This window comes from Saimiri boliviensis, chromosome 7 (assembly GCF_048565385.1).
Source record: "Saimiri boliviensis isolate mSaiBol1 chromosome 7, mSaiBol1.pri, whole genome shotgun sequence".
In the NCBI taxonomy this organism is placed as follows: Eukaryota; Metazoa; Chordata; class Mammalia; order Primates; family Cebidae; genus Saimiri; species Saimiri boliviensis.
In genome coordinates, this window is record NC_133455.1 from 42,758,575 (window position 1) to 42,781,625 (window position 23,051).

Here is a 23,051-nt window from a genome sequence, read left to right on the forward strand (position 1 = left end):
ACACAGTGCAATGATTCCCCAGTGAAGGAGACACTTCCAAAATTTGGGGAAATTTTTAGAAGCGCACAGGGAAAGCACTGTAACACTCAGAATGGCAGTGCCTGAACAGATACAATGCTATAAGAAGGGTCCAGGCTCTGTGAAAACACAGTTTCAGTTAAGATCACAGAGAAGATTTTTCCACAGATGCATAATTCCAGTGATACAGTCAAAATCAGTAGCAAAATAAGATTTGATTTCTAGGGATTCAATTTAGAGCTAAATGTGCTGGAATAATTTGGAAAGTAAATGATACTGCATTTTAAAAAGATATCATCATTATTTCAAATCTTCTTCTCATTTTTCCAAATGGTAGTGTTTTATTTCAGGTGCTTATCTTTTGGGTTCCTTTCTTAAGTCTGGCAACTAAGTTCCCTGTTTTCATGTGCACCATTTCCTCAGCCCACTTTAAAGCAAAATCAAACTGTTTTCTAAAATCTTACTTCTTAGGCTTGATTTTTTATAAAACTTTCTCACAGGATTTATAAAGTTATGGTAGGCAGAAAAAAAATAGCCCCTCAAATATATATTCCCCTCCTAATCCTCAGAACCTGTGACTATCACTTTACATGAAAAAAAGGAGTGAGAATTACCTTATATAGCAGAAGACCTGATTAAGAATGATGAATGGGGAGCATTATCCTGTATTATGTGGGTTGGTCCTAAATGCAATCACATAGAACATTATAAGAGAGAAGCAGAGGGAGATTAGACACAGACACTCAGAAGACAACTGAGACAGAGCAGAGAGTGGTACAGCCACAGACAAAGAAATGCCAGCAGCCACCAGGGAGAGAAGTAGAGGATTCTCCCCATCCCTGCTCTGGAGGAAGAACACCTCAATTTTAGACTTCTGGCCCCTAGAATTGAAAGAGAGTAAAATTATTCTTTAAACCACTAATTTATGGTCATTTGTTACAGCAGCCACAGAAAACTTATACAATGGGTAAAAGCACAGGAAACAAAGAGAATGAAAGGACATAAAAAAACAGCACCCCTCCAGAAAAAAATGAATATATCTCTTTATAGTGACACCTATCATTTACCAAGCCCCTGCTGGATAGGTGCCAGAGAAGGATTTACATGCTTTATACATATCATCCTAATGCTTACCAAAACCCAGCAGTGTAAATGTGATTATCCCCATTTTGCAGATAAGAACATTGACAGGCCCAAGGCCATACACAGTAAGTATGCAGAATTCCCCAGATTCAACCTAGATGCATTTGACTCAACTTTCCACAGTTCCTACAATACTCTGCTGCATCCCATACTTCAAAGTCTCCCCTTTCTGTCCCTGTCAGCCCTCTCTCCATCCAATTGCAGAGCATACTTGCAACTGTTATTTTACTCTTAACCAGCTGCAAATGTTTTCTTCCACATGCCCAGGAGCCAACCAATTGGGTTCCTGGCATTTGTAGGAAACACAAATCATAAAAATAAACCATTAGGCAATATGCCTCAAATACCATGGCCTGTAATCTTTTTTTGAATATCTTGAATTCCTCTATCTGGGCCCTAAGCTATCTAGACAGGTTGCTTGCTCCCCTACACCCCACTAACCCCGATTTACCCCAGACTGGACACATTTCCAGCAACTCCATGGTTTCCAGGGTTACAACCTTGTTTAGGTAAAAACTGAATTTGAGATTACCAACGGGATCTTATCCATCCTGCTAAACTCTCTCTTTCTCCCAGCTTCACCTACTCTTCTGTATCCTTTCCACTGGTCCGTCCATCCCTGATCCACTGTAATTTTGGCCTCAATGTGTTTTCCTACGTCAGGGAATCAGTAACAAAATCTCATTATCTCTGAGACTTATACATGTATACACACACACACCATGGCTTTAGCAGGTATTTATTTCCTGAGGCACAAAAAGACAGGTGTACAGGAATAAAAATGTTAATTTCTCTATAGTTAAAATAACCTAGGACAAAAATCCCTTTTGCTTTTAGTGATGAGAAAGGAATACTGCTCCTCCCCATTCTCACCCTGATGCTTTTCTCCTTTCTGCTAGGAGAGATCTAAATTCTCAGGGCTTATGTGTCAACCTGACTTGGGAGCAGGAGCTTCTGCTCTGAGAGTCCTCCTCTGGCCTGGCCTGTGTAGTTCAGCCTCCAGGTCCTAGGTTTTAGCCCACTTCTGCTGCATGCAGGAGACAGATGGTAATAGGGCTCTGTCTCCAGACTCAAGCATCCATCAGACTTTGCTCAAGAAACTCAGCTGTCTTTCTGTTCTGCTCCACATCAGCCCTTGCTAACTGCTGATCCTCTGAGACCCTCTAGCCTGGGTCTCAACCATGGAGGTCCCACCTCCCAATCACCCTGCTAACCCCTGGCAGACAGACACATCTCACAGTTTTCAATTACAGTTTAAATCCCCTCAGGTGCAATGTTTCAAGCTTCCTAGATGCATCCAGTAAGGAAAGGATTTGAGGGTGAGGCAGAGGAAGGGGTGACTCAGACCCATTTGTATTAAGTAGCACATCACTCTCTCCATCTACTAAGGCAGCCCCACATGGATATAAACTCTAGGAGGTGTCTCCTTCCAGAATTCCAGACAAGAAGCAGAGCAGCATGCCAGTCCCTCATTTTCTCAGAACCCTTCACCCATCTGGGAGTCTTAGAGGGTCTCCTACTTCAGGCTTCAATTGCAGGGGGACTAAGAGGAGGACCCTCTCTAGCATCCACACTCAGGCTTTTCGTTGAAAATCCTCCCAGAGTTTCTTCCTTAATTAAGCCTAGCAAGCATTCAAAAGTCCTCTCTATGAGGGAAGGAAAGCTGCCCCAAAGGCATGGTGAATTCTCCATATTCTCTGGTTCAGCTTATAAGCTCAGCACATCCACCTACCTGGCTTTGCTCTTGGTTTATCATGTGAAGTTTTAAAATTTCAGTGAAACATTTTTTCTTCCAAGTGCCTCCTAAAAGTATTTTGGCTTTTAGAGTATTCAGTGTCTATGGTGGTGGGCTTCAAAAAAGGAGCAAAACTTGAGGCCAAGTGAGAACTACTTTGTCTATGTGGTTGTATCTGAATTTCTTCAAAAGCAGTAAATGTATTGCTCCAGTGGATGGAGGAACTTGGCATATAATTAGAAATTACTGGCAACAAAACATGCATCAGTGCATTTTTTACAGGCACTATTTTGCGACATTATGTAGACACTATAATCTAGGCTTAGAATATGGTTTATAACTTTATATATTATTATTATTATTATTATTATTATTATTTTGAGACGGAGTTTCACTCTTGTTACCCAGGCTGGAGTGCAATGGCGCGATCTCGGCTCACCGCAACCTCCGCCTCCTGGGTTCAGGCAATTCTCCTGCCTCAGCCTCCTGAATAGCTCGGATTACAGGCATGCGCCACCATGCCCAGCTACTTTTTTGTATTTTTAGTAGAGACGGGGTTTCACCATATTGACCAGGATGGTCTCGATCTCTTGACCTCGTGATCCACCCACCTCGGCCTCCCAAAGTGCTGGGATTACAGGCTTGAGCCTCCGCGCCCAGCTATTTTATATATTATTATTGTAATGGTGTTATTTAGCAATATATTTGGAAAATAGTGCTTACATTTCTTTGTTTAGTTTTGAAATCAAAACAACACATTTATTTGCTCATTTTTTATTTCAAAGTTGAACAAGTTGAAGTAGTTTACACATTTAAAGTCTGATGTGATATAGAATATCAGGACTAATAATAGTGCTCACAAAATGCATTTGTATTTTCCAAATTACTCTATTATTTTTACATGTTGTCACATTTTATTGTTGAAACGTTATAATAACAACACTTGAGAACAAAATTTTAGAGTTACTCTTGGCTTCACCATCCCAAGGGACTAAGAGGATATGCTATAAATTATTAAACTAATTTCATCTTATTGGATATTAACTTAATTTTTAAAATTATACATAGTTTTGGATGATGATGCAATAAATAACTTTCCATGCACATATTATCTTTATTACATTACTTACTTATAATCAAATGCCAAGATTTTAATTTCTGCGTCAAAGGGCAGAGTTGGCACTAATCAATGTGTCTTCACAAAGCACAAAGGTTACTTCAGTGCCTTTCCTTGCTAAACTCAGTGCCTTTTAATGCTACCCATGAGTTTTTTATGAAGCTAAGATTATTGCAATAAAACAAGTTTTTATAAAAGTCTTTATGTTTTTCACCACAAAGTGACCTTTTTATGTTTATACAATATATCATAAAACAACCTCAGAAGTTCAATAGATCTAAACTCAGAAATCTATAATGTTATCTGCAATCATTTTTTTTTCTGTTTCAGGGTTCAGGTGAACTTACTGACACATAGTATGAGTCAAAGTGCAATATGAGACAAGTTCTGCATGTGGCTTCACACGTAGATAAGGCATTAGTATAAAAATAAGTACACCTTAAAACAAGTAGCAAATTATAAAATCAGATTGCTTCTATAATTTATTATATTGAACTTGTAGCATTTTGGTTAATATTAGATCTGAATAACCAAGGAAAGCACTGATAAGGAGGAGCTGGGGGAGGAGAGAGAGAGAGAGAGAGAGAGAGAGAGAGAGAGAGAAACTGACTGACTTCAAATAGAAAGACTTCTTAGAAATTTGAAGCCTGGTTCTTTGTATCAAGGCTTTCCTAGAACTTTAAGAATATTTTTAAGCTAATTTCATTATGCAAAACTATTTTATCCATATCTAAATCTGCTAATAAGAAGTAAAGACCAATGTTACAATGTCTTTAACACTGTTATTTCAGAAATATATTTGTTGGTTCATAGTAGTCTGTGAAGAACAAAGAAAATCAAACTAGCAAGTTATTAAATTGCTACAATTACTACAGATACTATACATTTCAGCAGTTGAGAGATATGTAGATATACTAAACATTATGAAAGAGGTATTTTATGCCCAGTGGAATTAATTCTAGGAAACTGAGCTCAAGAAAACCGAGTTAACATCCGAGTTCTACTACAAAGGATGAGACCTTTCCTCTCTCTGCACTTCAGTTTGAACATCTACAACATAAAGATGTGCAAGACCTTTCCAAGCCTTGTAATATTATCATTCCACACAAAGGGCAGCAGCAGCAGCAGCACTACTCCAACATGAAAGGATTCAATGACAGTAACCAATGTAACACGTAATTATAACGCAAACCTCTTCACAGTTAACGAAATGAGCAATATACACAGACATCCTTTTATCTCTCTCTTAAAGTATGATCAGTGTCAGGTGTAGCTAAATATTCACAGCATTCAAATCTGTATCTTATTTTTATACTTAGTGACCAGCAAATTATTGGATGGCAATACTACCCGACCCAAGCATTACTTTATGGCCCTTTAGGAAATTTTTTTCTTTTTTCTGAGTCTGCTTGCTAGGGAAAGGAATTTTTTTTTTTTTTTTTTAACAAAACTCAGGAATGGAACTCTACAGACAAAAATTAAATTAAATTAAAAGTTGATTACAAAATCATAAGATCACATCATTTGCTTTCCTCACCCTTTTTGTTTCATTTCTGGTTCTGCCTCCTTTGTGAAGCCTTTTCTGATGTTCCCAAGTCAGAAGTGAGATCTCTCCCCCTCCACCCCCACACCTCTCTTCTATAGTTCTACCTTCTTCAAGGACCTTATCATAACTTCAAAGCACATAGCTCGCTTGCTCTCTCTTTTGATAGCAGTGGGTAAATACTTGCCCTAATGTCTCCTACTAGATCTTAAAGTTCTTTCTGAGGATAAATTTTCCTCTTTTATTATTCACATATTGCTCATAATACATAGTATCTTAGCAGTATAATGTTACTTGTTGACTCAAATCAATGATTTCTTAATTAGCTCCATGTTATTTTACTTCCTATGATAGTATTTATACGATTGAAGCTGATATCAAGCCACCCTGATAGGTCTAAGTGGTGCGATTATACAGGAGCCTACAATAAAATCATATTTTTCATTTGATTCTCACTGAACAGCTGGACAACATAAGCTGTGGTTTGGAAGTCATGGGAACCATGAAAACACTTGTGCCAATTCACAAAGATGATACCATGATGGGCCTCTCAAAGAGTTTACATTCCTAGTACTCCTTACAGATTGTCCCCTTGAAGAAGCACAGGAATTCTAGGTTCCTTATAGCTCTACCAGGTTGGAAAAGTGCATATGCCCTGATCTGCTGCTCTCACAAAAACGATTTTGTCTACTCTGAAGTTTAGGGTCTACCCTTTTTAGGCCCCACTGCCCTGTGATATCTGGATGAGCAGGGACCTTGCAGGCACTATTCCCATGAAGAATAGCCTCCAAAAGACCTCAAGGACTACAGAGAGATTAAAGACATAATAAGGGCCACTAGTTTCCAATCATAATGACTCTCATAGGAATGTATTATCCTTACGTAAGTCAGCACATATCAAAATCATAAAGCATTTTAAGTCATTAAAATTATACTTAGCCTCTAGATATAGTGTTAGACAAGACTGGATTAAGATATTTTGCATAAATAACTCCAATAAAGTGATTGACTTAAAATACCCAATTTTTGTTTTGCCGATAAAAGCATATAATTAGCCAATAAGAACAAAATAACATTTACTATCAAATAGAAAATGTTATGCTCAAAAATACTTGTAAAACTCTATGGCTTTACATAAATAATAACTCACCCTGCAGAATGTTGTATGTGTTTTTCACTTAAAGAGTTAATCTACAGTTTTATAAAATCTCTTTTAAGACACTTCAGTTATGTTTTAGGTTTCACTTTCAACAAATCAAATAAAAACAAAACTCTGACAAACTTGCCTGCCACATTTTGCCCAAAAGTTAATCCTGTAAAAGTTTTTGTATTGTTCAAAAACAAATCAACCTACTGTGCAATATTTCCTGAGTTGCGAGGGGAGAAAATGCTAGGAAGGTTAGTGCCATATAGTCCATGTACTAATGGAGTTAAAATACAGATAAAAGCAAAGTGCTTTACCATGTATTTGTTGCTAAGCAGCTTGATGGGTCTATTTTCTATTGTTCAACTAGATCACACTGGGGGGTCATGCTTCTTCTTTTGAATCTTAAAAGCAACATGTAGTTATCTATAAAGGTTAGATAATGTTGGTTAAATGAGCAAATGTGACATAGCTCAGAAAATAGAAAGAGAATTGAATTAAAACTAAGACACAAAACACTTGTAAATATTGAGAAATGTCTCTGATACCTAACTTTATCTACAAATTCTCTTAACCTTCAAAATTCAGCTCAAGCTTACATCTTCTACACATCTCTCCTGGTATCTTCTCTCCAAATTCCTATGCCACGTAGACTCTCGAAACTATACAGCTTAGAAAAATTAGACAGATGTGATATCATTTATTCTTTCTTCTTCTGTTTTGTCTTGTCTCTACCTCCAACAGAGATGTAACTCTCTTGAAGGGAAGCAATGGCTCTTTAGCAAGTGACTAGCAGTGTATTTACCACAGAGTGAGTATTCAACTGAATTCAACAAATTACAAAGACTTAAGATTCCTGATGAGAGCTCTCATTTCGGTAAAATGTACTCTCAATTATCTCAGTTATTGATATTTTTCAATATTGAAAAGGCATATGCTCAAGGGATACCTATATATTTGCCATAAATACTAGTATTCATGTGACTTTAATGACTACCTAAGGTCTATGCCACCTAAGATGCATCATGACATAAATATAAGGGGTGGGAGAGAGATATAATTATAAGCTTCAGGTGTTTTGTATGCCTTTTCTTGCATGCAGCTGCTATTATCTCTACTTATTGTTGATGTGTCATTTTACATTCTGGCAGCAATGATTATTTTTAATTATATATGGAAAAATAAATTGTAATATGTGTTTAATACAAACAGTCTGTCATTTGGGTAGTCATGTCAAATGGTTAATCATTTTTAAAACTAACAGGAACCAATTAAGGGGCAAAAATATGCTATGAAAAGACAAGTTCTTTTTCCATAATCTTGATTTAAAATTTAATCTAAAGGTCAGAAAAGTGGTTTCAAGACACATATTAGTATTTTTATCAAATAATAGTTTCTCCTTGGAACATGAAGAATTCTTTCGAATCAGATGACACATGACCCTACACTTGCTTAAATATCTCTGCAGATAAGAGTCTCTTCCTTGTGAGGATCATCTCTCATATTTGACCCCTTACTTCTGCCTCATGGTAGGACAAGGCAAAAGAATCCATCATTTCAGCAGCAGCTCAGCCATTTTGTAGCTGACAAGAGGGAGATTCAGTTCAAAGCGAAAACTTAGTTTAGTATTTTGTCCCAAATCTCTTCTGTAAGTGTGACTATTCTGGTTTTTCCCAGGTGTAACTCTGCCTTGCAAATAAAAACTATTCCATCAGACAAGTCCAATGTAATTAAACAGATTAAAAAACAAACAAACCTGTATTTTGCAATCAACCCGATAGAAAGAACTATTTACCCTGGGTGATTTGGACATGGGTTATTTACAAAACAGGCTTAAATAGTATTGTTTCTTAGCTAAATGCCATCACTTAATAAATTTAGAAAAAAATCAAAGGGAACACAAAAGTAACAATCATATCTATGAGCCCTCAAAATATTTCCAGACTTGTACGAATCTACTTGTGGTCACATGGCAGCTATTTATTTACAAACGCATATTTCTTTTGTAAGAAAATATTAGGGTTTCCATCAATTATTGCAACATTTCTTTTATGAAATAAGATTTCCAGCTGGTAAAATTCTGGGAAGAACTGCCATTCTTAAGAATGTCTCAGTGACTCTTGTGTCAATTGCGGAGGCCATTCACACCTCTCCAATACTTCAAACATCGTGAAAGTCAAGTATTTAACATTATGAGACTCTGTATTGGAAAATAATTTGAATCCACAGCCACCCATTGAACTGGAAGCTACTATATATATTAACCTATACCTGCCATGGATTGGTGCCTCTCCACACCCATCTTGGAGAGCACCAGAGAAATGTTTAAGGGTGAGTAAATTTTCTAAGACTTCAGGAGAGTGAATGTGCAGACAGAGGCTAATCAGGAAAGAACAAATGAAGGAAACCCAGGTGTAGGATAGGTGAACGCACCCGGGATGGAGTAAGAATGACCGCAAGTTGTGCTAAAATGAGGGAAATGATAACAGCTGTTTCCAGAATCAGATCACAAGGTGGCATTTCTCCAAGGTGTAGATGACATTTTACATCCCAAGTACAACTGAGAAGAAAGTAGAGGGGGATGTCCTAGTGATGTAAATTCAAGATCTTGAGGCTTTAGGGTCCTGATAGTCCCCATGACCACTGACCTATTATTAGAAGCCAAAAGTGGAGGAATTGGGACTACATTCTTCATCTTCTGTAAGTTGACACAGCTATTCATCTTCATTAAGAAAGAGGTCATAAGAAAACCTGATTTTATGAGCAAGAGGAGTCTAGAAATAAACACCCCCCAATCTGCCATTAGCCATTATGAATAAGGCAGCAAAATTAATTTATTTTAATGTTATACCCAAGAGGCACATGTTTTCCTTTCTACGTGATTACAAAAATGCCGGATGTCCCCTGAGGACAGAAGTCCTTTTTTAGACTTCAAGAACAGACAACCCAATTTTCTTTGAGTTTGTTTTTTCCCCTTTGAGAATGCACTTAATTTGTTAATGCAGGAGTGCATTTGTCACCAATAAAATTCATCTTCACTCTATAAACAGATGTCTGAAATTACTTCTGATAGAGGGAAAGCTAGAGGGAGTGTACTTGGTTGCATGTTATGAAAACATAATTCAATGATTTAATTTGTAATAAGCTTTTTTGTGTCCAACAATTGCATGAACAACTCTAAAAAGATCCTGAAAGACCATGATGTTATTCATTTCTACCAAGCATTGGCTTTTATAATTATAGATCAAAAAAGCAAATTGTTTTTTAATAGAGGCTTCACTGCTGTTAAGTAGGGCCAAAAGCTGTCAAAGTATATTGCTTTCAACACTGTTATTTATCAAAAAGAGTAAAATTGTGACTATTTGCAAGACACTATGTTAAGTGTTTTAAAAGAAAAAAAAAATGGATGGGACATGACTGCTGCCCTCAAGCTATGCACAACTTAATAGGGACACCCACACTGACATAAATAACTGCCTACAAGGCAGTGTAGGGACATGTCATGAGTGAGTTTGGTTAGAATGCTTTTGGCTGCAAATAACAGAAACCCAAATTAAACTAACTTAATGATAAAGAAATTTAGTAAAATGCAAAAGAGGAATTACAGACTTGGGGCAGCTGCAGGAACTCAATCCCGTCCTCAGGGACCCATTCCTCCCATTTCTCCAAGCTGCCCATCAGGGCATTGTTCATCCTATGGCTGGTTACCTTGTCCTGAAATGGCTGCCAGCAGCAATCAGAGCAACATGCTTCTCTGTTCACATCCAGCAGGAGAGAAAGGCTGAGTTCTTTTTCCCAAATCCCTTTCCTTGTATGGCACAGGCCCACACTGAGCTCATGTCTGACAAGGTGGATGAGATTACCTTGATTGATTTAGATGGATCCAAAGGGTGGGATGGAGGTTGGAGAGCCAGACACAATGTCCACCAAAGTGTGGGGAAAAAAAAAAAACCCTGAAGCAGATCCCGTAATTGCCCAAACTGGGTAGCTTCTTTGGGGGTTGGTGGGTGATCCTGAGGTTCAGAACTTCCAGGAATGGTAGGCAATAGGCAACACCTAGTATGGGAAAAATGTTTTTAAAGCCTCTGAGGGATGATTCATTGTGCCTTCATGACATTTCTAAATTTGGATAAGAGGAATACCTCAGTATTCTTTCTCCTAAAGTCAGATAATCATTCTAAAGTGGTTGCCAAGCATTTTTCCAACTGATATTTCTAGCTCCTTCCAAAACAGTCTGTCACTAAACTCACCCACTCTACACAGGAGGAGGAGGAGGAGGAGGAGGAGGAGGAGGAGGAGGAGGAGGAGGAGGAGGAGGAGGAGGAGGAGGAGGAGAAGTTGCAGTGATATTACTTTATATAGAGACGTGAATTCTTCAGTTTTGTCAGCTTTTGAAAGGTAATAAAGTGCTTTCAATCTTCTTATGTTTCTTGTTTGTGGGCACCCTGCCCCATTCTGAGCCCACACCTGGTTCTTTGCACTTAAGTGCAAGACTACTTTTTTCTTTTTAATGTTTACAATATGTCATGTCCTGTTACAAGCTCATTACAGTTGTTATAAGCTCACTGCATGAAAATGTTCATTTGATTTTTATAACAGTTCCCAAAATAAGAATTATTGCTATCCCCACTATACAGGTTAGAAAAACTGCACCACAGAGACATTGAATAATTAACCCAAGATCACACAGCGTCAGTGGCAAAGCTGGGATTTGAACCTCACTAATAAAGATTACAAGTCTGAATTCTTATCCAAAATACCACAGTTGCATCTGCAGCCAGGGGATGAGGAGTACAGCTGGACACAAGAAATCTAAAAAAGGTCATGTGAGGGAGTTTGAACATGGGGTATAACCTAAGAACAGGGGGTATAACCTGAAGGGCAATCAGAAAACTTAAATAATCAATATTAAAATGAGTCAACAAAGAAGAAGAGGATCCTGTTTCTGAGAAAGTTGAAGGAGAAAAGGAATTAACATTTACTAAACACCTACTGTACACAGTACAGGTACTTGATGCCTTGGGCATGTGATGTCATTTAGTAAGAACTTTCCAGGGCTTAGCTCTCCCTGTTATACAGCTCAGAGAAGCCAAGGTATCCCACTTATGGTCTCAAGGAAGACCTGGTATTTGAACCTATACCTGATTCCAAAACCCATATATATATATATTTTTTTTCTATTGTCTACTATAAAGATTCCAGAGCTCCTCCAAGTCAAAGGCCAAAAAGGAAGAACAATGGCTACTTACAAATCTTCATTTTTCCTATGAAGTAATATTTCCTTTAATACTAATAATTGTATATGACAGAACTAAATATCACTCTAACAAATTTCTATCCTCTCAGATCTTTTAATTAAAGACACCAGGGAATAATAACCTGAATATATGAGCAAAACTATTAAGGAGGAATACACACACACACACACACACACACGCACCATCTGATATCCAGCCAGGATAGACAGGAGAGAATATAAAGTTTCCTGAGGCTTCATTGAGTTGCTCAGTGCATCACTTTTTTTCCGTATTTGCAAAGTCCACCAATTCTAAAGGAAATGATGTCCAGTTCCGCTTCTGACAGAGCAACCTTGCATACTGAAGCCTCCAGCAGGAGAGGAAGCTTCAGGAGAAGAATGCTAATTATTTGATAAGGCCAAGACTGTGTGTGTTATGTTCACATGACTATCTTATAGCTGTGCAGCCTTATGAACAGATGCCTGGACATGGCTGACATACAGCATCACACACTGAATCCTAATCCACCCTCCTGGGAGAAAATGGAATATTTGCTCATTTCACATTTCACCAAGACAGACTCTTCAACTATTTATAAGTTGAATAGAAATTTCCACTGCTTCAACTGACACAACCAGCTCTACTTAGTAGCTGATAAAAGAGATCCAACCAGAGCTTTTAGGAAGTTGGCTTTGGCAAAAGCCAGGAGTGGCAGGGAAAGAGACAAGGTCTGCACCAAGCGGCCTTCTCCTCCAAAAGGTGCTGCTCTCTTCTTCCTCATTCAGTCTTTTTGAGACATTTGAGACACTACATTTACAGCTTATCTAGAATAAGTTTTGCTAATAACTTGGCAAACATACCTGTAGATAGAGGCCTGTCTCTCATCAATACTTATTAAGGACTCACTGAAATTGACATTGATCAATATCACAGTGTCCTTATTCTGAAATTAAGACTATCACCTCTAATTCAGTCCTATTCAATTCAAAACAGATGTATTGAGGACCTTCCATGTACTGGTTACAGCAATTTAAAGATTAATAAAGTTAAGCCCTTACCCTCCAAATTTAAAAACTTGAAGGGAAGTAGACACATAAAGAGAAAATATTGACTAGGATAATTGCTCTGCCACAGGAAAGCTCAGGTGCTACTAGTAAGCAGAGGAAGACACTTAATCCAGATTGGAGGATTATTTTATTGACAACACATGCAGATTCAACGCTGCATACACTTCTCATTTTACTTAATCCTCAAAACAATTCTCCCATGAGGCTAGTCCTATTATTGGCCTAGTTTTTTAGGTAAGGAGACCGGTTTCAGAGATATTAAGTGATTTGCTTAATCTGACATAGTAAGTGGCAGATATAAAAGTCAAATAGCCCAGTCTAACAACAAAACCAGTCACTTGCTTATGGTAGTGTATTGCCTCTCACCAGCAATTTACGAAGTTTAATGTTCATTACTATATTATTTATTATTCCAAAAATACTTGCTAATTGTCTACTATGTTCATGACATACAAGACAGGGAATACAACTGTACTGGGGTGGTCCTAAACTTCTGGTGCTTGCCTTTGAAGATCATCAAAAACAAAGAGGTTGAAGGAGATACATCAGTCAGTTATTCCAGAAATATTTATAGTGCAGTGTTATGGACCAGAACAAGCTTGGTTCTGAGAATATGAATTGGTCTAAAACAAAAAGTCTGTGTCCTCATGGAATTTATAGTCTAGAAAAATGTGCAAATAAATACACATTGCATTGAAGGTGGTAAGAGCTTTAAAGAAACATAATGGATTAGAAAGCACAGATGAGGGATTAAGGGTAGCACTTGGCATTTTGAATTGAAAGCTCCTCTGAGAATCTGAGGGAAAACCTGAATATGGAGAAGACACGAGTTATGTGATAATCTATGTGAAGAGTGTACATAGACAGGCAGAAGAAACAGCAAATGCAACAGCTCCAAGACAGGAACTCGTTTAGAGTTTACCAAGAATGGTAAGAGGCCAGATTATAGTGAGAGGTTGAAAGCAATACAAGACAGGTGAAAAATCAAAGGATAGGGCATCCAGGACCTTGTTGGCTATGTAGGGGGTTCCATTTTCTTGTCAAGGCAAAGGGAAACCACAGGAGAACTTTGAATAGGAGGAATGACATGTTCTGATTAACTTTTTAACTTCACTCTGGTTGCCATATGGAGAACCGATTATGGGGGCACATGAGTAGAAACAGGAAGACCAATTAGAAGTCTATTATACAAGCCTAAATTTAAGATGATGGTGGGTTAAACTAAAGAGGAAATGCAGAGGTTGTCAGATTGGGGATATATTTTTCATACTAGTGCTGACAGACTAGATTAGATGTGGGCTGTGAGGAAAAGACAGAGGAGCAAATGCACTTGAATTCCTGGAACAGTGCCTAACACACAGCTCATACTTCACATGTGGAAATTCCATCCCTTTCTCTTGAAACTCAACATAGTTTACTGGGGTAAAATAAGTCACACACGTAACTATACACAGGCTCTAGAATAGTGGCCCTAACATAAGTCAAACTTCAGGGATACAATCCAGTCTTGAGAAAATAGATGAGAATCTACCTCGCTTGTTTTAATCAAACTAGTAAGTATCCTCTATTTCCTTGCAAATAAATGAAGTGGAAGAATTCCTAAAAGAACTCTGGTTATAGTAAGTGTGAGGAACTCCTATTCTTGGTGAAAGTGCCTGTTGCTATTACAGGTAGAACATAATTTTATCTATGGTAAAACTCACATTGCTTTCTAAGATAAGTCTTCACAGAATTCCCTGAGACTAGACTAGATCTTCTTATCAGAGCCTTTCAACACTCCTGTACCTTTCCATTACGGCTCTTTTCAGTTTAAAATTTGACATGCATTTGTGTAATATTTGATTAATATCTGCTCCTCCCTCATCTACCATCTCATTCTTCTTAACTTTGAAACAGTTTGCCTAGGAAAAAAAAAGCATATGGCATTCAAAACTGTCTGTTGGAAAAATGAAACATATGTTTAAAATACATTTTATTCACAAAGAGAGCAAAAGACCTATGAAGAAAAAATGGAACAACATTTTATAAAGCATAGGCACTTAATTCCATTTTTAAAATTCTATTTATAATCACTAGCTATCTTTATAGCAATACACAGCATTCACTTCAAAAGAACCAAAACTGGCATGGGAAAATTACTTCTAAAAAGCCATCTTGAACTTTAGGCCATGATAAAACTTTGTTTTCTGACCAGGTGCAGTGGCTTACACCTGTAATCCCAGCACTTTGGGAGGCCAAGGCAGGTGGAACACCTAAGGTCAGGAATTTGAGAACAACCTGGCCAACATGGTAAAACTCCATCTCTACTAGAAATATAAAATATTAGCCAGACATGATGGCATACCCATAATTCCAGCTTGGGAGGCTGAGGTAAGAGAATTGCTTGGACCTGGGAAGCAGAGGTTGCAATTAGCTGGGATGGTGTCACTGCACTACAGCCTGGGCAACAGAGCAAGACTCTGTCTCAAAAAAAAAAAAAAAAAAAAAAAGCATGTGGGATGCATTTAGGATTGATATCAATTCAGAACAATTGGCCTATATAGCCAGATGACATGTCTCTTACCTCGGTTACGGTAGTCACTTTCACCAGAGCAGCCAGGGTGATACTTTTGGACTAGAAGCCACTTTGCTGCATCTCTCTCCATCTCATTCAGAATAAATTTCAACATCCTTACAATGGTCTTCAATGCTTTTATCATTTAGGGCCCTTGAAAAAAGAAATAGGTGACGTAATTAAACTGGTAATCAAGGAAAGTTTAAGCCTTAGTCTATTCATGCTACTGTAACAAATTAACATAGACAGGATAGCTTGTAAACAACATAAAATCATTTCTTCAGTTTTGGAGACCGGGGGTGCTGGAAAGTCTGAGATCAAGGAGCCAGTAGATTCAGTGTCTGGTGAGGGCTCACTCTCCTCTGCTTTATAGATATTATCCTCTTGCAGCATCTTCACGTGGCAAAGGGAACAATGAGCTTTCTGAGATGTCTTCTATAAGGACAAACTAATTCTATTTATGACACTTTCACCCTCATGAACTTATAGGCTCTCAAAGCCTCCACCTCTTCATATTTTTGTGTTGAGGACTATGTTTCAACCTATGCACTTTAGGGGGACACAAACATTCAAACCATAACAGAGAACGTTTACAAAGGTGAGGGTGAGCATTTTAAAAATCATGTATCCATGGTGTGCTACTCTGATGCTAACAATAGTGTGAAGCTTTTATGGATGGCAAAGAGAAATGAATGGATCTGAGGAAGCAAATGAGAAACATTCAGCATAAAGCCCTAAGTGATCTGCCCTCGTCTCTTCTGTGTTCCTTCCGTGGCCGTCACCCTAGTGCCTTGATGTATCTCGACACTCTCCAGGCACTGTACCACTTGGGAATCTTTACATTTGCTGTTCCCTCTGCTTAGAAAACTTTTTCTCTAAATATCCCCACAGCACTCTAACTTACTTACTTCAAGCTCAAATATCACCTTCCCAACGCAACCTATTTGAAAATCCTATTTAAAATCATAAAACATCTCCTTTAACATCACAATCCCCTTAACCCTCTTCTACCTTTTTCACATTTTATCACATGCTATATTATATAGATATATAATTTTATATTTTTGTTACATCTATTGTCAAGTGTCAGCATGCCCTTCTCCCTCAAAAAACATAAAATCCAAGGAAGTGATCTTTTTTTTTAATTGATGTAGTCCAAGTACCTAAAATTAGTGCTGAATGCATAGAGGAAAATAATCACCTTACATGCAGTATTCAAATGTTTTCATGTGGAATTTTGTTTATAAATACAGATAGAAATAGATACATCAAAACCAAACAGTCCTGCTCCCTATACCATTTTCAAAAGGTTAAGTCTGACCAAACGTTGAATGAATTTCTATCCCGCCATAAGTAGTTTCTCATAAAACCATACCTGAGTGAGAGCTCATTCTTTTACATGCATCAAACTACATCCATAAATGACAGTGAGCCAAAGACCATGTTCCCCTGAATCTGAGTTCTTTTATCATAATGAAATCTGAAACTTCTGCTATACTCTATGAAACCTCTAAGAATCCTCAGGAAGGAATATGGCAAAGTCACTATCAGCAGGGGCTTAATTGTGCTGCAGGAGAAATAAAATCACATACAGTGTGTAGCTGTATATCTTGGAAATGTCTCAAAGAAAGTCATGGACTTGTACAGTTGGAAGAGCTTAAAGAGCTCTCACTTTACAGGCAAGAAGACTAAAATCTCACGAAGTCCAGGGGCTTGGTTATAGTCACACTACACAGCAAGCAAGAGGCCTGCATGAAATGTGGAAACCCACCTGAGTCCAGCCTGGACCAGGACTCTCCAGCCTTATGGGGAAGTAAAACTTTAAAAATCGAGAGACCAAAGACCTTTGAAATGATTATATTTATGCATGTTGTCAATCTATATTTAACTAGAATGGAAAGACTTGGAACCAAAAGAAAATGTTTATCCACATAAATATATGAGAAAGGTATATTACACCAAACATACATGATTAAAAATTATTGCTCTAAAAATTCCTTTACATGGACAAATATGTATATAATCGATTTGTGAGGTTAATAAAACCGACTACTGCAGAACTATAGTGAGGAAAAGTACTTTCCAATCAGGCTTCCCACAAATTTAAACAAGGATAGAAGTAGATAATGATCTCATCTTCCCCATCAGATCTTCCCCCACAAAGCGGGGAACTCTGGAGCTTATGCAGATGTACAAATCCTCTAGAGTTCTTAAAATGAAGGCATATTTTTATAGTGTCATCGGTAGCCATAAAAGCTTTGCCAACAGTATTTATGTGCATCATGATAACATGTTTAAATGTTAGTTCAGCCTCCAATAGGAAAGTACAAGTAGGTAGTGTTTAAAAGCAGAGAATTGGTCTTTTTAAAATATCTAATTTCTTTGCAAGCCAAAGGAAGAGCCTCTCTTTAGAGATAATGTCACAATATTACATTTGAAGTCACCCAAAATGACAAAGGGAAGACCTACCTAAGGAACCATGGACGTCATAATAGGAAGGAACTTCCTTTAAATTCTCCACTAAAGGAATATTTTTAAAGTCTATTAGGTATATCCTTGAAACAAGAAAGTCTCTTCAGATGTCTAGTTTTTGTACACTCCAGGCTATTGTGCTATTCAGCTCCTTTTATCAAATTTACAGGGGTCATGGCTTCTGAGAGGTGATATGGTTAGATAAAGAGCCACTTCTGTAGATCTTTACCTTCGTATGTTTCCACCTCAGGCGGTTCTTTCACAAGCTCACTCCTTGTATAAAAATCTATAGAATCAACCCAGAAAATACAAGGTTGCTTGAAATTGGACATTTTCTTCCTTTCTTCTAATATAAACCGAATTACTTTATATGTGTGTGAACCTCAAGAACTATGACTGTGCTCATCAGTTAGACAATTTAATCTTAATAAGTTTCTAGGTAGGCAAAGAAGTCATGAGTAGGAGAGATGTCTTCGGCATGAGTGCATAGAATTCAGGCAAGTCCAAATTTCACTTGATTTGGTGTGAATAGGAGAAAGTATAAGATCAAATATTGGTCCAGAGAAATGAGAATATTTTCCCTACATTTACAGAATTATCACATAGACTCATTCGAGCATGGTAGAAGAATGCATAGACCTTAATATTTGATTGTGCACTGACCCTTATAAAATAAATGTGCATTTTTTGCAGATACTTTTCAGGTTTTTCTGTCACTTTGATTTGTGTTATGGTGCCTAAGTTTTGACAGTATGTGCCATAAAAGAGCCTTCAATTCAGAATGCTTTAAGCTGTTATGAAAAACTTTGAGCCATTCTTCCAAAAAAGGTTTTATTAGATGCATGCAATATTTTGGTAAACATTTATAGAAAGAATCACCATGGAAAGTAAGGAGCAACACTACTGAACCAAAGGAAAGAAAAATGTTGTTAATTCATAGAAATAGTAAATGCAGTCCACTAGTGAAACTATGATAATTAAAATATATGTTCCATGCAGGCAAAGACAATGTCTGCAGTATTCATCATTGTGTTTCTAATACCCAGCACAATGTTTGTCGCATTATAGTGGCTCAATAAATAATGCTTAAAAAGGAAGTGAATAGTACAATGGATGAATGAACAGTCTTTCCAATCCAAATGTAATATCCCCAGAAAATAGAAGATCAATTCATCAGAAAGCATTTCTAGCTAGATGAGACTCTCTTTAGGAGCAACCCTTGCCCTTTGCTCTTATATGCTTTCACCAAACATAGGCCATAATTAGTTTTCCTGAATTGCTACACTCACAGGATAATAAATGGTAACCGATTACAAATTGAGAAGTTGGCTTTCTGAAAGATTAGTCATATAATCTGTGCGGGCTGAAGGAACTAGCTTTCCTAGGGTTTCTTCAGAAAGATACTTCCCATTTTCAGATAGCAACATATGAGGCCTGTGGTAAACAGCCAGCCCACTGTACAACATCACATAAAAAGTATATTTTTCACCTTGTAGATACTACTTTCAGCATGAAAACTATGTCTTCCATGAGTTCCATGCCCTGATACATTTAGGTAACTTTGGGTACTTCTTATTTCTTCAAATTTTCGCAGTAGAAGAACTCAATGAATGCATATTTTATCATCAGTAAGACATGTTGAAACATGACTTTCATTTCATCACTACAATTTCTCCTGGTAGTCAACACTGTGCAAAGAAGGAAAAAAAGGAAGATGAATTTTATTCACGAATTATTTTTAAAATCTACTCTATTTGCACACATGCATGCATGCAGTATTTGTTCTTTCTTTCAACCAGTATACATGATGGACACTTAGTTTCTGTGCTGTTCTTAAGCTTACTGATGTGAAGAAGATATTAGTTAATGACAGTTTATTTAATAAATTCTAGCTAACTGTATTAGTTTGCTAGGGCTGCCACAATAAAAATGCCACAGGCCTGGTGGCTTAAACAACAGAAATTTATTTTCCCATAGTGCTGGAGACTAGAAGTCTAAGATCAAGGTGCTAACAGGGTTGGTTTTCTCTGTTCTTGGCTTGCAGACAGATGTCTTCTTGCTGCCTCTTCATATGGCCCTTTGGTATACAATCATCTCTTCTGAGTATCCAAATTTTATTTTCTTATAAGGACACCAGTCTGATTAATTTGGGCTGACCCCAGTGGTCTCATTTTAATTTACTTACATCTTTAAAGGCTTTATCTCTAAATACAGTCACATTCTGAGGTACTGGGTTTTAGGGCTCCACTACAGAAGTTTGTAGGGGGCATGTTTCAGCCCACAACACTAAATTAATGCTACAGTAACCCAAGACAATGTAAAGTATTTATTGAAGATGTAGGCTTGAAGAAGTGACAGAGGTACAAAATACGATCATATCTGTATGAGTTAGATAAAAGAGAGGTTAGAAAATCATTAAGGTAGATGAATGATTGGTGTTAGAGGAAAGTGACCAATAAAGGCAAAACTAACTCTGCTTTAAAAATATCATGGTGATCCCTAGAGGAACACCAGATCACCAAATGTGGGTAGGTTTCCATCTTGGTCTTGTAAAAGCTAGAGTATTTCCCAAGCAGAGGTGGACTTACCACAAAGAAAATGAAGTTCAACTTCCACACCCCTCAAGACTCATTCCAAGCAGTTGATCTGATCTTATAGTTTTGTGTTATTTTCCTTTAAGAGGGCTTTGGTGCCACAAAACTTGAATCTGTTCCTGATTGCAAGTATTTTCAGCTATTTTCAGAAGGAAAGGTTTGGGGTATTTCTTGGGCTGAATGCTTAAAACTGGGTATTTACTTGGAGCAAATAATAGCTCACATATTCGATAAAATATAATGCCTGAGTAACAACTCTTTATTGAAAGAGCAGCTACTACAATCTGTCCTGTGGATGTATATCTTCAACGAATTTTCAAACCGCAGGTGCTCAGAAACGTCTAGGTAATTCACAGTCATCTGTGTGTGTGCAACGTGCTCTCTCTCACACATACAAATACACACATTTATTTTTATTTCTACATTCAGATCTGGGCTGCTAATATGTATAATTAATTATAAAAGTGAATCGTGTATGTTTAATAACTGTAATAGAAAAAATATTGTTTAGCATGTTTCTAGTTTCTTTTCTTGTGAAATGATCTTTCTCTCACTTCTCCTACAAGTTGGGATTAACTCTTGTGAGTTTCCTAGGTGTGCACATATCTAAGCCAAGACAGTGTAACATTATTTTTATTTTGACATTAGCCACAGAACAATTCTTCTACTTTATTTGAAACAAAGAGACAAACAAAACTTATGTAAACATCTTAAATGATGCAAAATGCTATTGCAGAGTGAAATTTTCCAAAGGCATACTCATGGTTAAGTTTCATGCTTTTTCCCTTTAGATTTTCTGCATTTTATTTTTAAGTTTTACACATAGCTCTTCTTGAGAAGAGTCTTGCAATTGAAGACATAAAGGTGACTCGTTGGAAAGCAAAAGAAGGAAGTAAGATGAGATTGGTGAAGCAAGACAGTTCAATTTGCCTAACAAAGCAAAATTCCCAAATTGAGTTACTCTTAAAGCACTGTAATCAGCCATGTTTCTTAAAATGCCTGGGTTATATCAAGCCCCACTCACACTATGGTAATTATCAGCTGCCACCACACAGAAGTGCTGCATTCCCCGCAACATTTTTTTTTCTTTTTCAAAATGTCAGCTTGTAACCTGAAGGAAAATTACAAACCCTACTTTTTAAGGAATGTTTAAAATAAACTTACAAAAGCACCAAGCCTTTTATAATTACTGTCCTGCTTAAAGGGAGAAATATCCCAGGTGGTATTTTATCTCTGCAGCATCTATTTCTAAAGGTTACCCTCAGTGGAAGGAGCAGGAGTGCTTTATATAGCAGACCAATGATAGTTTTTAGAAGAAGCTAAAACTTCTTTGAAAAGCTTCTTTGATAAACATAAACTACCCTAAGGATTATCACCACTAGTGATACTTTAATAAAATATTATTGTATAGAAAAAATACTTGATCATCTTTTGCATGATGCTGATATAATGCATAGAGGTTTACTCTCTCTTATTTAATAGGAACATAAAGCCCGTATCAAGTGGAGTGTTTTATGTTAATGGCAACATTTCCAATTAAATTGCCCATATAAATCATTTTGACATGCCATCATTCTTTATTTTAACAACTGCTTTTACACCGTATACCTTAGAGCCCTAGTATGTTTCAGCTTGTACAAGAAAAATATTAGTCAAAAACATAATGGGCAGAACTCTACCTAGAAAACTTTTCAGCATAACAAAATCCACATAAATTCAAGGCACCCAAGGTTTTCAAAAAGATTCTGCCCAGAATTCTAAGAAGCCTTTTAAATGATGAAAGCAAATCACTGAGAAATCCATACACTCTTTTTTCTTCATACTTTTTAATATAGGCCTAGGATAGACAGGACTTTGACACAAAAGGTTCAGTTGTGATTGTGGCTCAGCAGCAAATAATCTAGGTGATGTTGAGCAAATTTCTAGCCTCAGTTTCCAGAAATAAAGTCCCTTAAGTTCTCTTCCAACTCCAACTTTCTGCAACAAGTCCCATAAAAGGTAAAGAAAAACTAGGTCCAACTTCAACTTTCTGCAAAAAGTCCCATAAGAGGTGAAGAAAAACTAGGTCACTTCATGAATTCAATGCAATTCAGGACACAATTTCCAGCAATAGCTTCCTCTTATTCCTTATAAAATATACACCACTGCTATGTTTGTCCTCTGTTTATATATCCCAAAAGCAGAAAGAGAGGACAAGGCAGAGTTGGGTTTAGAGCCCATCGGCAATCCCTCATAGCTGTGTGACCTTGGACAATGTACTTCTACAATTCCGGTTTCTTCATTTGTAAAAACAGGATAATATTCTCTACTTTGTAAGGCTGGGATGATTATAGATGATATTTTTAATCCAATTTTCATGATGCCTGCAACCTAGTAATCACTCAGTAACTAGTAGTTATTACATGTATATGTATATGTATATGTATA

The 23,051-nt window shown here is 37.2% G+C and overlaps 1 long non-coding RNA gene across 6 annotated transcripts in view; it reads right to left on the minus strand.

Moving 5' to 3' along the window:
- The window catches only part of LOC141585095 (uncharacterized), a 377,010-nt gene that overhangs the window by 59,642 nt on the left and 294,317 nt on the right, over positions 1 to 23,051 (minus strand). For all 6 annotated transcript variants that reach the window (XR_012518397.1, XR_012518393.1, XR_012518396.1 and 3 more), the window contains one exon: positions 15,568 to 15,711. This is a non-coding gene — a long non-coding RNA (uncharacterized LOC141585095). The remainder of the gene's footprint in view (positions 1 to 15,567; positions 15,712 to 23,051) is intronic.